Here is a 17,481-nt window from a genome sequence, read left to right as displayed (position 1 = left end):
TCTCTGTCCAAGACCACCTGACGAGAGTGCTCGTCTCTGGCATGAGCATGTTCACACTGTATGAACCTAGCCTTTCTATTAACCCTGTTGACCCCCATCATGCATGAGCAGAGTTCTTCTGCCCGGTTGTTGGGGGTCTCAGACTCGTACTGATCTTTGCACATACATGTAATATATATGTAAACAGATAATTCCAAGATCGGGCTGGGCTTTCATTTCCCAGAAACATCAGAGGATGATGAGCCACTCGCTTCTTTCTGATCCTGCATTATTCTGCTTTATATAAAATGGAGCCACTGACTAACAGGCGGTCATTTATAGCTTTTAATGACCGCGTTGACATCAGTTTATTGTACCTTTGTCATGAAAGCGTCTCTTTAATCTACGTTATGTATAATCATTGCCTCAAGAGGCTTCTAAACTCCTGCGACAATAAACCGAGGTTGTCTCAGAGCAGATAATCCCGTCCTGGTGCCATCTAGAAACTCATTTTGCCAGAAAACAAATTAATCGTAACCAACAAGAACCATTTCTGTGACCATTAAAGTCCAACACCAGTAATAAGATTAAAGGGAGTGGATGAGATAACAAAATTGGGTGCTTTTTTTTAATATCAAAAATAGCGCCACGCCTGTCTACAGGCCGTGTCTGGTAATGACAGTCAATGACCGCACTGTAGTCTGTAAATGTTCGCTGAGTGATCCTTTTCAGAGTTGTCGATGGGTTAAGGGGTTGTGAGATATACCATATACAGAATTACCCTTTTCTGTTCTGAATTTGGGTATTGGGACGCCGTGTCGGACTCTGGAGAGGAGCACAGGCCGGAGAGCAGCGTTTATGCCGAGCTCGGAGCTTTCTGATCCAGAACAAAGACTGACTTTTCTTGTCGCTTCTTTATTTTCCTACTAGAAACAATCAGCAGCTCCGTCCCCAGAAAGCCATCGCTCCAGCCGACCCGTCCGGGGCATCCGAGGCTCGTACATCTGTATTTGTGACATCTCGTGACCCCTCTCACCTTGGGGTAACTATTTGGCGTTTCAAGTGCAATTTCTGTACATTGCTTACTTCCATTCTTCTTTCCCTCCCTTTGTTCACCATTCCTTTCCATCTTTATTCCTTCCCTTCCTCTCTATTCATTCTTCCTTCATTTATACCTCTCTTCCTTTGTACTTTCCACCTTCCTTGCTTTTTACTTCTTTACTGCCCCTCTTTTCTTTCCTTCCTTCACATTTCTCGCTTTCTTTCTTTCTATTTCATTCATTCTCTTTCATTCTTTTTCCATTTCTTTCTCTTTAATTCCTCTCCCTCCTTCTTTTCACTTTTCTCTTCTCTCTCTCTCTCTCTCCTTCTTCCTTCCATCTTCTCCATTCCTTCCCATCTTTCCTCCCTTTGTTCTGCCTTGCTTCACTCCTCTCTCCATTCTTTCTTCATTTATTCCTTATTTATGCCTCTTTTCCTTTGTACTATCCACCTTCCTTTATTTTATTTTCTCTTCGTCCTCTCTCCCTTTTTTCTTGTTCTTTCCTTCTATGTATGTTTTTTTTTTTCTTTCTATGTATGTTCTTTCTTCTTTCTTTCTGTGTATGTTCTTTCTTCTTTCTCTCTATGTACTGTATGTTCTTTATTCTTCTTTCTTTCGTTCTATGTATGTTCTTTCTTCGTCTTTCTATGTATGTTCTTTTTTCCTTCTATGTATGTTCTTTCTATGTATATTCTTTCTTCTTTTGTTCTATGTATGTTCTTTCTTCTTTCTTTCTATGTATATTCTTTCTTCTTTCTTCATGTGTTCTTTCTTCTTATTTATTTCTTTCTATGTATGTTCTTTCTTTTGTTCTATGTATGTTCTTTCTTCTTCTTTCTTTCTATGTATGCTCTTCTTTTTTTTCTTTCTATGTATGTTCTTTCTTTCTTCTTTCTTTCTATGTATATTCTTTCTTCTTCTTTCTTTGTATGTTCTTTCTTCTTATTTCTTTCTTTCTTCCTATGTTCTTTCTTTTTCCCCACCTTCCATCCATCTTTCCAATTCCCTTCTTTCTCCCTCCCTCCTTACTTCTCCACTTTTAGGAGGGCTTTGAGGGTAGCTTCCTGTTGTTTCTGGGTGGTCCTAATTCTATAATTCTGCTTACTCCCATGCAGTGGTATTATTGCCGGCCCTAGAGGAGCACATGCACAGATGTTACCCAAAAGGGAAAACTTCTAGAATGTAACTAAAACTACTGTTGTAGCCTGAATCTCCCTTTTGTGCATACACATGAGTGCTGTGAGTGGTCCGGGCGTTCTGGCAATATAGACACGTCTGGATTCTCTCCTAACTCTCAGCGTTAGAGCTTCCTTGTGATTTGATGACTATAAATCCCTTTTGTGAGACATGAAATCAAAAGAATTCCCCTCACTGATGTTTAGGACTCAATCACATTAATGATGAATTTGCGCCTTCGCCCGCAGCATCCTCATAGGCCATTACCTTCTTGTCCTGAAAAATTTTCCGATGATGCCCATTTACTATTTCTGTTTTGTTTATTAATTTCACAAGGGAAAAAACTAAAAGGAGAATATAAAAAATGTTTTAAGAGAAAGTTGCTTTTTGTTTTGATGCCCCTTCAAAATGTGGTGCCCTAGGCATTTGCCTACATGATAAATATATGGGCCTGTTGGCTGATTTCGGAGAATTTTCTGGTCCCAAACTGCTACTTGGCATCAATATTCCTCGCCTTTTGCTTCCCTGTGAATGCTCCTCTTCCCAGTGAACACATCTGCTAGGAGACTGTTGCTCTGCAGTGTATCCCGAGACAGAATGCGCTGTCAGGCCATCAGTTGTGGGTTACTTCAGCTTTTGTAAATGAAATGTTATTTTTATCCTAGCGAGTCTCCGGAGAATACAACAAACTCTTGGAATCTTTCGAGGAGTCCGGCCAGAAGACTTAACTCTGTCCTGGCCGCACTGTAGGGACCCTTTTTGGTAACTTTTTTTATATGAAATCTAGTGGACTGATCAGATGGGCACAGGTTGTACATAAGAAAGTCTAAAAAAGTAAGTTTTAGGGTAATATCAAGTTCTGCACCATCGATGTGTCCACCTATACTTTACCACAAATTTTGTTAAGAACTCCAAACTCTTATGATATAAAAGTCAATATATTCCCTCACAGATACACATACAGACACATGCAGAAAGGAACTCATCTGGAGAATTAGACCTTTTAAAAAAACAAGCCCTCTAAATTTATATTCTCAGCAGCTCCACACCTTACTTACTGTTTATCCTCATCTTACTTACTATTTCCCCACACCTTACTTACTATTTCTCCTCACCTTACTTACTATTTTCCAACACCTTACTTACTATTTCTCCTCATCTTACTTACTATTTCACCACACCTTACTTACTGTTTCTCCACACCTTACTTACTGTTTCTCCACTCCTTACTTACCATTTCTCCTCATCTTACTTACTATTTCTCCACATCTTACTTACTATTTCTCCATACCTTACTTACTATTTCTCTTCACCTTACTTACTATTTCCCCACGCCTTACTTACTATTTCCCCACACCTTACTTACTATTTCTCCTCATCTTACTGACTATTTCCCCACACCTTACTTACTATTTCTCCACACCTTACTATTTCTCCACACCTTACTTACTATTTCTCCACACCTTACTTACTATTTCTCCACACCTTACTTACTACTTCTCCACACCTTACTTACTACTTCTCCACACCTTACTTACTACTTCTCCACACCTTACTTACTACTTCTCCACACCTTACTTACTACTTCTCCATACCTTATTTACTACTTCTCCACACCTTACTTACTACTTCTCCGCACCTTACTTACTAGTTCTCCACACCTTACTTACTACTTCTTCTCACCTTACTTACTACTTCTCCACACCTTACTTACTAGTTCTCCATACCTTAGTTACTACTTCTTCTCACCTTACTTACTACTTCTCCACACCTTACTTACTAGTTCTCCATACCTTAGTTACTACTTCTTCTCACCTTACTTACTATTTCTCCACACCTTACTTACTATTTCTCCACACCTTACTTACTATTTCTCCACACCTTACTTACTATTTGTCCACACCTTACTTACTATTTCTCCACACCTTACTTACTATTTGTCCACACCTTACTTACTATTTCTCCACACCTTACTTACTACTTCTTCTCACCTTACTTACTACTTCTCCACACCTTACTCACTATTTCTCCACACCTTTCTTACTACTTCTCCTCACCTTTCTTACTACATCTCCACACCTTACTTACTACTTCCTCTCACCTTACTTACTATTTCTCCTTACCTTACTTACTATTTCTCCAAACCTTACTTACTATTTCTCCACACCTTACTTACTACTTCTCCTCACCTGACTAACTATTTCTTCATGCCTTCCTCCCCAAATGTGAAAATAGATGTCAGGGAACAAAAAACCTTCTGGAATTGATGGCTGCGGGTAGGTTCCTTCAGTCCATAGAAGATTTACTGACTCTCCAAGAAGTACCAGAGGTCTTCCCGTATTCTGGGAACTTCCAGAAGAGTTGGGATATCTCAAGCCAAGAGAAATGGCATTTGTGCAAAAAACATATACTACAGACGTATCGGATGTGAGCTGACATTTCGCCAATCATCGGTGGTATGGACATGCTCTTGGGCGTGAGTTTAAGCTACATGATGTGCTCCAAATTATAAGTTAAAGGGGTTTCTCATTTTAGGATTTTAGATGCCAAAGAAGCTAGAGCAGCCTTATATAAGTGCACGTTACTTCTTCTACCCCTAATGCCATTTTGGTGGTGGTCCAGTTGGCATTTTACGTTTCAATTGGTATATACAGGCCCATAATCCATAGCCCTCCTGTCTCGTTGATCATGTATGTATGTATGTATGTATGTATGAATGAATGAATGTCTAGTTGGGGGGAAAAAAGCTCAAAGTCCAAAAAAAGCCTCCATTCTCCTTGCCAACTGTAATAACAGATCTGTCACCGTGATGACTATGTCCTACGAAGACGCCAATAATAATATCGTTAGGATCGGAGGACTGTACTGCAGGACGCCCTGAATAATAATACACCAGAGTCACGAGACATAAAGATAATGGCTAATTATTTTTCTGACGTTTGATGGATTCCTGTTAACCCTTTACATCTGTCACGCTGCCCATCATCTAGATAGGAATGTTCCATAAAATTCCACTGCCCGGGTAATGGATGCACCAGAGGACAATCCCATCCATGCAGAAAAACAGGTGTGTAGCATTTCTCAGGGAATTTATTTTTAACGTACCTGCCTAGAAGTTGCAAAATACGGCAGCGTGACACCCATGTGGGAGAATGTAATTACTCTTGGCCAGAATGAAAGCGATTTTCTTCTGTCTAGCCCATGAATGCATCCTGTAGCTAACAACCCGGAGCGTCCATTATCAAAAGCTTTAGTTGTGAGACAGAACTTTATTCAGTTACTGTCGCCATTATGTAGCACCTAATGAAAAAGAAGTGAGAAATGTAGGTGTGGATGTATATGACTTTTGATTGTTGGTGCAATATATTTTTGGCCACTAGATGTCAGGATATCTGGACTACACTTCTTATCGTGCTTTACAGCCTGCTGCAAAAATTAATTTAGATCATATTTCAATAGAATATTGTGCAAAGAAGGACGGACCTTTGTATCGGGCATCGTTCTGACATGACCCAGAGAGTTATTATAAAGAATGTGAAAGTTTTTGAACTTGTTTGTTTTTTTTTGTGGGGAATTCTACACTGCACAAAAAAATAAGCTCATGAGTTGTGAGCTAAACATTTCATTAGGGGGATTTAGTATATAACATTGGCAATTAAAGGATTAGAAAAGACAAAAAATGGAGAAGCCCGGGAACAAACAAGAAGCATCGCCGGATTCAGTAGAACAGCAGCATTTACACCAGGTAGAAAAAAAAAACAGATATTTATGACAAGTGACAGGTCCTCTTGAAGTTTAAGTATAACTTCTCTCAGGAATAAACTTTTTCACAGTTTTTACTTGAATATCGTGATTATGTTGTGCCTCCTGTTTACTTTTAAGGAAGCAGAAGTGATATTTCATGTGGTCAGTGAGAGATGACGAAAGCGAAGTAACAGCTTTACAAAGAGAAAATGCACAAAACCCCAGGTACAGTCGAACATAAAATAATCTTTATGGTGAGCGCTCGGTTATAGGAAGCGTTAATCATGGCTTTAACCATAAAACCATATGTAAAATCTGCTCTCTGAAACAGGATGTTGCTTTCCTGTGGCAAAATTATCAGTTGCAACCACGCGCCGCCGGGCAGAAATTAACCCTATGAGGCTTCACACACTTATCTATAAACTCTGCTCCAGTCCAGATTGGCCTCTGTGAAGCCACAAGCCCACCACTAGCCCGCCAGGTCACTAATGAGGCTCAATAAGTGGGAAGGGGGAGAAACCGGCCATAACATATGGCAACAGTCACAGTCTCCTTGTTATTACCACATACAGAAAATGGCCACCTTATGTAGGCTACAATTCACACAACATGCAATGTCCTAACCAGAGAGTCTAAATAGTAATGCCCTTATACTAGTGCCCCAGCCAGAGACTAAGTAATAGTGCCCTTATACTAGTGCCCCAGCCAGAGACTAAGTAATAGTGCCCTTATACTAGTGCCCCAGCCAGAGACTAAGTAATAGTGCCCCTATACTAGTGCCCCAGCCAGAGACTAAGTAATAGTGCCCCTACACTAGTGCCCTAGCCAGAGACTAATAATAGTGCCCCTATACTAGTGCCCAAGACAGAGACTAAGTAATAGTGCCCCTATACTAGTGCCCAAGCCAGAGACTAATAGTGCCCCTATACTAGTGCCCCAGCCAGAGACTAATAGTGCCCCTATACTAGTGCCCCAGCCAGAGACTAAGTAATAGTGCCCCTATACTAGTGCCCCAGCCAGAGACTAAGTAATAGTGCCCCTATACTAGTGCCACAGCCAGAGACTAAGTAATAGTGCCCCTATACTAGTGCCCCAGCCAGAGACTAAGTAATAGTGCCCCTATACTAGTGCCTCAGCCAGAGACTAAGTAATAGTGCCCCTATACTAGTGCCCTAGACAGAGACTAAGTAATAGTGCCCCTATACTAGTGCCCTAGCCAGAGACTAAGTGATAGTGCCCCTATACTAGTGCCCAAGACAGAGACTAAGTAATAGTGCCCCTATACTAGTGCCCAAGCCAGAGACTAATAGTGCCCCAGCCAGACTAATAGTGCCCCTATACTAGTGCCCCAGCCAGAGACTAAGTAATAGTGTCCCTATACTAGTGCCCCAGCCAAAGACTAAGTAATAGTGCCCCTATACTAGTGCCCTAGCCAGAGACTAAGTAATAGTGCCCCTATACTAGTGCCCAAGACAGAGACTAAGTAATAGTGCCCCTATACTAGTGCCCCAGCCAGAGACTAAGTAATAGTGCCCCTATGCTAGTGCCCCAGCCAGAGACTAAGTAATAGTGCCCCTATACTAGTGCCACAGCCAGAGACTAAGTAATAGTGCCCCTATACTAGTGCCCCAGCCAGAGACTAATAGTTTCCCTATACTAGCGCCCCAGCCAGAGACTAATAGTGCCCCTATACTAGTGCCCCAGCCAGAGACTAAGTAATAGTGCCCCTATACTAGTGCCCAAGACAGAGACTAAGTAATAGTGCCCCTATACTAGTGCCCTCGCCAGAGACTAAGTAATAGTGCCCCTATACTAGTGCCCTAGCCAGAGACTAATAGTGCCCCTATACTAGCGCCCCAGCCAGAGACTAATAGTGCCCCTAAACTAGTGCCCTAGCAAGAGACTAAGTAATAGTGCCCCTATACTAGTGCCCCAGCCAGAGACTAAGTAATAGTGCCCCTATACTAGTGCCCAAGACAGAGACTAAGTAATAGTGCCCCTATACTAGTGCCACAGCCAGAGACTAATAGTGCACACCCTGTTGAAAAAGCCACGCGAAACGCGCGTCCGGGGGGACCAAGCGAGGAGGGGATACCAGCCCTGACCACTAATGGGTAAGCAGCAAACACATATGAGTATGTGATTATGTATACAGGGTGATCTTATAATGCATATCGGATACAATGATGGTACATGGTCACACATGATCTTTTAGATCTTAATTGATACTGCTACCCGAAGGGTATATTTGAGTATTCCCCCTCTAACTTGGTCATTGCCACGTTTCTCCTTTTTGTGTCTCCTGCTATTTGGCTGTGTTTACAACACACCCATTTTGTACTTTATGCATTTATGCATGTATGTGATTGTTATACTCTAATAAAGTTTTGAATATTTTTATCTAAATATGTTCAAGTGGACGTTTTTTCTCCTTTTGTTTGTGGTTTTTGTATTTTGGAGTAGTCCTGGAGGGGCACCTGTTGGGTGCCTAGAGAGAGCTGGTATTATCCGCTCATCTGTACAAAATATATTGGTGCTTCATGACTGTAGTATTAATAGTGCCTCTATACTAGTGCCCCAGCCAAAGAATAATAGTGCCCCTATATTAGTGCCCCAGCCAGAGACTAAGTAATAGTGCCCCTATACTAGTGCCCCAGCCAGAGACTAATAGTGCCCCTATACTAGCGCCCCAGCCAGAGACTAAGTAATAGTGTCCCTATACTAGTACCCTAGCCAGAGATTAAGTAATAGTGCCCCTATAGTAGTGCCGCAGCCAGAGACTAAGTAATAGTGCCCCTATACTAGTGCCCCAGCCAGAGACTAAGTAATAATGCCCCTATACTAGTGCCCCAGCCAGAGACTAAGCAATAGTGCCCCTATACTAGTGCCCCAGCAAGAGACTAGGTAATAATGCCCCTATACTAGTGCCCAAGCCAGAGATTAAGTAATAGTGCCCCTATACTATTGCCCCAGCCAGAGACTAATAGTGCCCCTATACTAATGCCCCAGCCAGAGACTAAGTAATAGTGCCCCTATACTAGTGCCCCAGCCAGAGACTAAGTAATAGTGCCCCTATCCCCAGCCAGAGACTAAGTAATAGTGCCCCTATACTAGTGCCCCAGCCAGAGACTAAGTAATAGTGCCCCTATACTAGTGTCCTAGCCAGAGACTAAGTAATAGTGCCCCTATACTAGTGCCCCAGCCAAAGACTAAGTAATAGTGCCCCTATACTAGTGCCCTAGCCAGAGACTAAGTAATAGTGCCCCTATACTAGTGCCCTAGCCAGAGACTAAGTAATACTACCCCTATACTAGTGCCCTAGCCAGAGACTAAGTAGTGTCCCCATACTAGCGCCCTAGTCAGAGACTAAATAATGTCCCCATACTAGTGCCCTAGCAGAGACTAATAGTGCCCCTATACTATTGCCCTAGCCAGAGGTTAAGTAGTGTCCCCATACTAGCGCCCTAGTCAGAGACTAAATAATGTCCCCATGCTAGTGCCCTAGCCAGAGACTAGATAATAATACCTGTGACGACACAGCATCTAATCTTCATTATCCATACATCTATTTTCAGTTGGTTAAGAAACATAGACTGTTGTCATATGTATCCTAGATGTTGATTTTTGATATGTTTGAATGGCTGCTGTTTGCCTCTTATATCAGCTCCTACAGCTTATTGTCGGCTGTCTTTGCAAGACAGGTATGCAGGGTCATTAAACAATGGATGTTTGATTATATGTTGGTTGACCATTGTGTGGGAACCTGCGGCTTGTCGACTTACAAAACAGAGGAGTAAAAACTATGCAATTTGATAAAATGCTCAAACAATGTGAGAAAAATATTTAGAATTGAGAGTCCTCAGTGGTTGATACCTTTTAATGGCTAACTGAAAAGATGGTAACAACAAATCTTTTCAGTTAGCCATTAAAAGGTATCAACCACTGAGGACTCTCAATTCTAAATATTTTTCTATCTACTGGCTAACACGGTACCAAGATATATTTCTTTCCTGTATCAAACAATGTGAGTTAATTTCATCACATCTTCCTCTTGATCTCTGGATGATGGCTTGAAGGACAACAGTTGTGAACTATACTGTGTAAGTGAGAACTGCCTGTGTAACAAGAGATCCAGAGAACCAGAGACTCTTTACAAAACCATAGCCAGGAATGCTCTACAGGATAGCTGCCAGATCATGGCTCCATCACGAGGGACACAGATTTGAAATTCTACAGGATGCCAGCTTAGGGGACCACGACCCTGGCTGAAAGAATACAGATCTGCTCCATTGACCATCACTGAACCCATGGTCACCTGAGCCCCATGGATTCATTTGGGAAAGCCATGGATAGGACCCACTGGTCACCTGGCTCCATGGTGATGTTCGGAGAAGCCAGGTTGTGACCCTCCGGTCACCAAGCCTTGTACCTCAATAGACTGTCAGTTTCCTAAGTGTTACCTCCTCTCTGTGTGTGCCACAGTTTGGGAGTAGTCGGACCTGGAAGTCGCAGCTGGTTTTCATCTCAGCGAGTCAGCAAAAGGGTGAGACTCTAATGTGTGCCATCTTGGGTATTTTACTGCGACTGTTTTATGTGTCATTTGCCTGTTTTGTGCTTCAATAAAGTATTGCCACACTGATTAAACCTCACCCTGTGTTGTCTGAGTAGTATTATGCCTATGATAAAAGGAGAGCGGGCGTTTGGTGGGATGATCCCTGGTCCATGCAGTCTCAAGCCAGCGGATTAGAGCACCCGCTGACCCCCGTATCTTCATACTACCCCTATACTAGTGCCCCAGCCATAGACTAAATAATAGTACCCCTATACTAGTGCCATAGCCAGAGACTAAATAATAGTAACTCTACACTAGTGCCATAGCCAGAGACTAAATAATAGTACCTCTGTACTAGTGCCCTAGCCAGAGACTAAATAATAGTACCCCTATACAAGTGCCATAGCCAGAAACCAAATAATAGTATCCCTACACTAGTGCTATAGCCAGAGACTAAATAATAGTACCCCTATACTAGTGCCATAGCCAGACACTAAATAATAGTACCTCTATACCAGTGTCATAGCCAGAGACTAAATAATAGTACCCATATACTAGTGCCCTAGTCAGGGACTAAATAATAGTACCCCTATACTAGTGCCATAGCCAGAGACTAAATAATAGTAACTCTACACTAGTGCCATAGCCAGAGACTAAATAATAGTACCTCTGTACTAGTGCCCTAGCCAGAGACTAAATAATAGTACCCCTATACAAGTGCCATAGCCAGAAACCAAATAATAGTATCCCTACACTAGTGCTATAGCCAGAGACTAAATAATAGTACCCCTATACTAGTGCCATAGCCAGACACTAAATAATAGTACCTCTATACCAGTGTCATAGCCAGAGACTAAATAATAGTACCCATATACTAGTGCCCTAGTCAGGGACTAAATAATAGTACCCCTATACTAGTGCCATAGCCAGAGACTAAATAATAGTAACTCTACACTAGTGCCATAGCCAGAGACTAAATAATAGTACCTCTGTACTAGTGCCCTAGCCAGAGACTAAATAATAGTACCCCTATACAAGTGCCATAGCCAGAAACCAAATAATAGTATCCCTACACTAGTGCTATAGCCAGAGACTAAATAATAGTACCCCTATACTAGTGCCATAGCCAGACACTAAATAATAGTACCTCTATACCAGTGTCATAGCCAGAGACTAAATAATAGTACCCATATACTAGTGCCCTAGTCAGGGACTAAATAATAGTACCCCTATACTAGTGCCATAGCCAGAGACTAAATAATAGTAACTCTACACTAGTGCCATAGCCAGAGACTAAATAATAGTACCTCTGTACTAGTGCCCTAGCCAGAGACTAAATAATTAATAGTACCCCTATACAAGTGCCATAGCCAGAAACCAAATAATAGTATCCCTACACTAGTGCTATAGCCAGAGACTAAATAATAGTACCCCTATACTAGTGCCATAGCCAGACACTAAATAATAGTACCTCTATACCAGTGTCATAGCCAGAGACTAAATATTAGTACCCATATACTAGTGCCCTAGTCAGGGACTAAATAATAGTACCCCTATACTAGTGCCATAGCCAGAGACTAAATAATAGTAACTCTACACTAGTGCCATAGCCAGAGACTAAATAATAGTACCTCTGTACTAGTGCCCTAGCCAGAGACTAAATAATAGTACCCCTATACAAGTGCCATAGCCAGAAACCAAATAATAGTATCCCTACACTAGTGCTATAGCCAGAGACTAAATAATAGTACCCCTATACTAGTGCCATAGCCAGACACTAAATAATAGTACCTCTATACCAGTGTCATAGCCAGAGACTAAATAATAGTACCCATATACTAGTGCCCTAGTCAGGGACTAAATAATAGTACCCCTATACTAGTGCCATAGCCAGAGACTAAATAATAGTATCCCTATACTAGTGCCCTAGAGAGAGACTAAATAATAGTACCCCTACACTAATGCCATAGCAAGAGAATAAATAATAGTACCCATATACTAGTGCCATAGCCAGGGACTAAATGATAGTACCTCTATACAAGTGCCCTAGCCAGAGACTAAATAATAGTACCTCTATACTAGTGTCATAGCCAGAGACTAAATAATAGTACCCTTATACTAGTGCCCTAGCCAGAGACTAAATAATAGTACCCATATATAGTGCCCTAGCCAGAGACTAAATAATAGTACCCCTATACTAGTGCCATAGCCAGAGACTAAATAATAGTACCCCTATATAGTGCCCTAGCCAGAGACTAAATAATAGTACCCCTATATAGTGCCCTAGCCAGAGACTAAATAATAGTACCCCTATATAGTGCCCTAGCCAGAGACTAAATAATAGTACCCCTATACAGTGCCCTAGCCAGAGACTAAATAATAGTACCCATATACAGTGCCCTAGCCAGAGACTAAATAATAGTACCCATATATAGTGCCCTAGCCAGAGACTAAATAATAGTACCCCTATATAGTGCCCTAGCCAGAGACTAAATAATAGTACCCCTATACAGTGCCCTAGCCAGAGACTAAATAATAGTACCCATATACAGTGCCCTAGCCAGAGACTAAATAATAGTACCCATATATAGTGCCCTAGCCAGAGACTAAATAATAGTACCCATATATAGTGCCCTAGCCAGAGACTAAATAATAGTACCCATATATAGTGCCCTAGCCAGAGACTAAATAATAGTACCCCTATACTAGTGCCATAGCCAGAGACTAAATAATAGTACCCCTATATAGTGCCCTAGCCAGAGACTAAATAATAGTACCCCTATATAGTGCCCTAGCCAGAGACTAAATAATAGTACCCCTATACTAGTGCCATAGCCAGAGACTAAATAATAGTACCCCTATATAGTTCCATAGCCAGAGACTAAATAATAGTACCCCTATATAGTGCCCTAGCCAGAGACTAAATAATAGTACCCCTATAGAGTGCCCTAGCCAGAGACTAAATAATAGTACCCATATATAGTGCCCTAGCCAGAGACTAAATAATAGTACCTATATATAGTGCCCTAGCCAGAGACTAAATAATAGTACCCATATATAGTGCCCTAGCCAGAGACTAAATAATAGTACCCATATATAGTGCCCTAGCCAGAGACTAAATAATAGTACCCCTATACTAGTGCCCTAGCCAGAGACTAAATAATAGTACCTCTATACAGTGCCCTAGCCAGAGACTAAATAATAGTACCCATATATAGTGCCCTAGCCAGAGACTAAATAATAGTACCTATATATAGTGCCCTAGCCAGAGACTAAATAATAGTACCCATATATAGTGCCCTAGCCAGAGACTAAATAATAGTACCCATATATAGTGCCCTAGCCAGAGACTAAATAATAGTACCCCTATACTAGTGCCCTAGCCAGAGACTAAATAATAGTACCCCTATATAGTGCCCTAGCCAGAGACTAAATAATAGTACCCCTATATAGTGCCCTAGCCAGAGACTAAATAATAGTACCCCTATACAGTGCCCTAGCCAGAGACTAAATAATAGTACCCCTATACAGTGCCCTAGCCAGAGACTAAATTATAGTACCCATATATAGTGCCCTAGCCAGAGACTAAATAATAGTACCCCTATATAGTGCCCTAGCCAGAGACTAAATAATAGTACCCCTATATAGTGCCCTAGCCAGAGACTAAATAATAGTACCCATATATAGTGCCCTAGCCAGAGACTAAATAATAGTACCCCTATATAGTGCCCTAGCCAGAGACTAAATAATAGTACCCCTATACAGTGCCCTAGCCAGAGACTAAATTATAGTACCCATATATAGTGCCCTAGCCAGAGACTAAATAATAGTACCCCTATATAGTGCCCTAGCCAGAGACTAAATAATAGTATCCCTATACCAGTGCCTTAGCCAGGGACTAAATAGTACCCCTATACTAGTGCCCTAGCCATAGACTAAGTGCCCCCACATTACTGTTGTAACCAGAGACTAAATAGTGTCGCCATAACAGTGCTTTAGCCAGAGGTTAAATACTAGTACCCCCATACCAGTCTAATTAATAATGCCCCACAGCAAGTGCCCCATTCAGAGTATACCAACCAGAAAAAAGCCACTAAATCCCATGTGAAATAGCGCTCCCATACATAGCGACCCAGCGAGACTTCTTCCATATACTCAGGCTCCCGTGCATAACACCTATAGCTATATATCATGCCAAATAGTGCTCCACCCACAGCGCCCCTAAGCGCTCCTCAGCATATGCAGTGTCCTAAATAGTGCCGCCATACACTGCCCTGGTCGTAGCTGAGGCCATAATTGGCACTCTGAATATTTGGCCTCCTCTGTGGATCCCGCCTGGTGACATGAATGACAGAGGTCAGTGGTAAAGAATCCACTGGCGTCCGCGGGCAAATCATTCAGCAATGTCATTAATGTCTCCTTTCCCTCTCTATGCGTCCAGCTGATTATTATTTCTCGCCTCCCCCCGGGAGCACAGGGGGCAGAGGTCTCCCATTACGATCATGCCACTGCCCGTGTGATGAGGGAATGATCCTGTTTTTATGTCGCTGGATATTCGTATAGTTGGAAAAATCCAATTAAGAAAATAAAACACAAAGGAAAAATCCACGTACTTAGTCCGAGGGATGTGTCACACCGCGTTATCCGTGCCCGGAAATGTCACTTTCATGTGCTGGGTGTGGACCGCCGCCTGTCAGATAGCAGACGCGGAGGACACGGCCCTAATGGCAGCGGCGGTGGCACGCGGCACCTATAGTCTGAGCAGCGGCGAAAAAAATGATAAACGGTTTTTGGAATTTGTTTATTTAAATAAATGGTAATTTTATCCCAAAAAAATAAAAATTCCCATTTTTTTTGGAGTGGCGTTGGACTAAATCTGGCAAATTGTTTGGGAAAATAAGTACTTAAGAAATAAAAAAATATAAAATGGTAGGTGTAGAGGTAGCAGACACCCCCTAACCAAAAACCTGAGAGGCCCAAACGGAGGACCGTCTCCAAAATAAGGAGACAACAGCATTGGTGGAACATTGTCGGCAGGAGGACAAAACCTTAAAGGGTTTTTTTTATCACCAGGGATCCGATTGTTGGGTCCCTCAGGGATCCGACTGTTGGGACCCTCAGGGATCCGACTGTTGGGACCCTCAGGGATCCGACTGTTGGGACCCTCAGGGATCCGACTGTTGGGACCCTCAGGGATCCGACTGTTGGGACCCTCAGGGATCCGATTGTTGGGACCCTCAGGGTTTCCGATTGTTGGGTCCCTCAGGGTTTCCGATTGTTGGGTCCCTCAGGGATCCGATTGTTGGGTCCCTCAGGGATCCGATTGTTGGGTCCCTCAGGGATCCGATTGTTGGGACCCTCATTGATCCGATTGTTGGGACCCTCAGGGATCTGATTGTTGGGTCCCTCAGGGATCCGATTGTTGGGACCCTCAGGGATCTGATTGTTGGGTCCCTCAGGGATCTGATTGTTGGGTCCCTCAGGGATCCGATTGTTGGGTCCCTCAGGGATCCGATTGTTGGGACCCTCAGGGGTCTGATTGCTGGGACCCTCAGGGATCCGATTGTTGGGACCCTCAGGGATCCCAAGATTGGGTCTTTGGACCTTCAGAAATGGGGCTCTGCTGCACCGTATATTCGACCTCTGTTCCATTCACTGTCTATGGGACTGCTGGAGAAAGCCAAGAGCCACAATCCAAAACTCCAATTTTGGGATCCTTGGGGGCAGGGTATAACCTCTTAAAGGGGTTTTCTATCACTAGGATCTATCATCTCATTATGACCTGACCGCCAGGATCCCATTTAACTTTTTTTTTCCTGCAGAGCAAAGTTCTGCATAAGAAAATGGAACACAATCCTATTCACTTCCATGGACAGAAGGAGAAAAATATCAAAGAGAGCTTCCTGTTTATGACCGGTGGCCCCAAAAAGATCAAAATCCCCCCTAAAGTAATAGCAAGTCCTATAAAAGAGGTGTAGACGTAAGTAGAAGCTGCCGTAAAGTTCTCACAAATCCAACACTGCACCCGCAGGTGAAATGAGGTATTGCACTGTTACTACTGAAATTAGTGGACTGTCCATATAACACGCAGACGAGCCGAGACTTCCAGGGGAAGAGGCTAACAAAAAAGGTCTTTAATAGAAGACTCGCGTCTATTCAAGACCTCAGACAATCCCTTTAACGCTCATGGTTACAGCTATGGAGTTTGGGCTCCAGCCTAGACCTTGTATGTCACAGATGGTGTCCCAGTTCTCTCCGGGGCTAGAAAATACTGTTAATATTATGTAAGGGCCGAGATGTAATCCCGTAATCTATTTCTGCCTGTATATTCCCGTATCCTGTGCGTCTGGCCTTATATAACACATTATTGTCAGTGCAGATTACTATGTGGCGGTACGAGTCGTCTCATCGGTCGTTATTTGCCAGAACGATTATTACGTGGCTGGTGTTGATAAGTCGCCGTCACACTTTCTCTGCTGTCGGGTTACACACTTGTACTGTATGTAGGTATCTTACACTAACTCCAGAGATGAGCTGGGAAAGTCTGAATGATGTCGGAATAATGTGCCGGACGATCGCCTTATTCCTTGCTGTTAATTATGAGAGATCCATTAGTCACAATCAATATCTCAGTAGTCACTGAACCTCCATCCGCCTTTACTTTCACTGCGCCGTCATCTCTGCATGTGGTAAACCCTAAAAACAGACCACACTCACCAAAATGTTGTGCTGGAAGCCATAAGTATCGGGCCGCAATCGCTCCATGTCATAAATAATGTTACGTATAGAATCAGCGAGGCTGACACATCAACTGACAGCAGTTGGAAATAAGATCTTAACCAATACTGCCATATAGTGCACACATATACATATAACACTGACGTATAGTGCATAGATACTACTACTATACTTATACATATAACACTGCCATATAGTGCACAGATACTACTACTACAACAGAGTGTATACACATACATATAACACTGCC

General features: G+C 42.5%; 1 protein-coding gene and 1 long non-coding RNA gene across 3 annotated transcripts in view; both read right to left on the bottom strand.

Annotated features, from left to right (window-relative positions):
* The window catches only part of CD44 (CD44 molecule (IN blood group)), an 87,658-nt gene that overhangs the window by 54,185 nt on the left and 15,992 nt on the right, over nucleotides 1-17,481 (bottom strand). The gene's annotated exons all lie outside the window — the stretch shown is intronic.
* LOC143806450 (uncharacterized) lies at nucleotides 1,450-6,622 on the bottom strand. The gene is made up of 2 exons (XR_013221461.1): nucleotides 3,859-6,622; nucleotides 1,450-3,748 (listed from the first exon to the last, which is right to left on the bottom strand). It is a non-coding gene; the product is annotated as an uncharacterized LOC143806450 (long non-coding RNA).

This window comes from Ranitomeya variabilis, chromosome 2 (genome assembly GCF_051348905.1).
Source record: "Ranitomeya variabilis isolate aRanVar5 chromosome 2, aRanVar5.hap1, whole genome shotgun sequence".
Lineage (NCBI taxonomy): Eukaryota > Metazoa > Chordata > Amphibia > Anura > Dendrobatidae > Ranitomeya > Ranitomeya variabilis.
The sequence above is the reverse complement of the archived record's forward strand: the minus strand, read 5'-3'. Positions and strand labels throughout refer to the sequence as shown.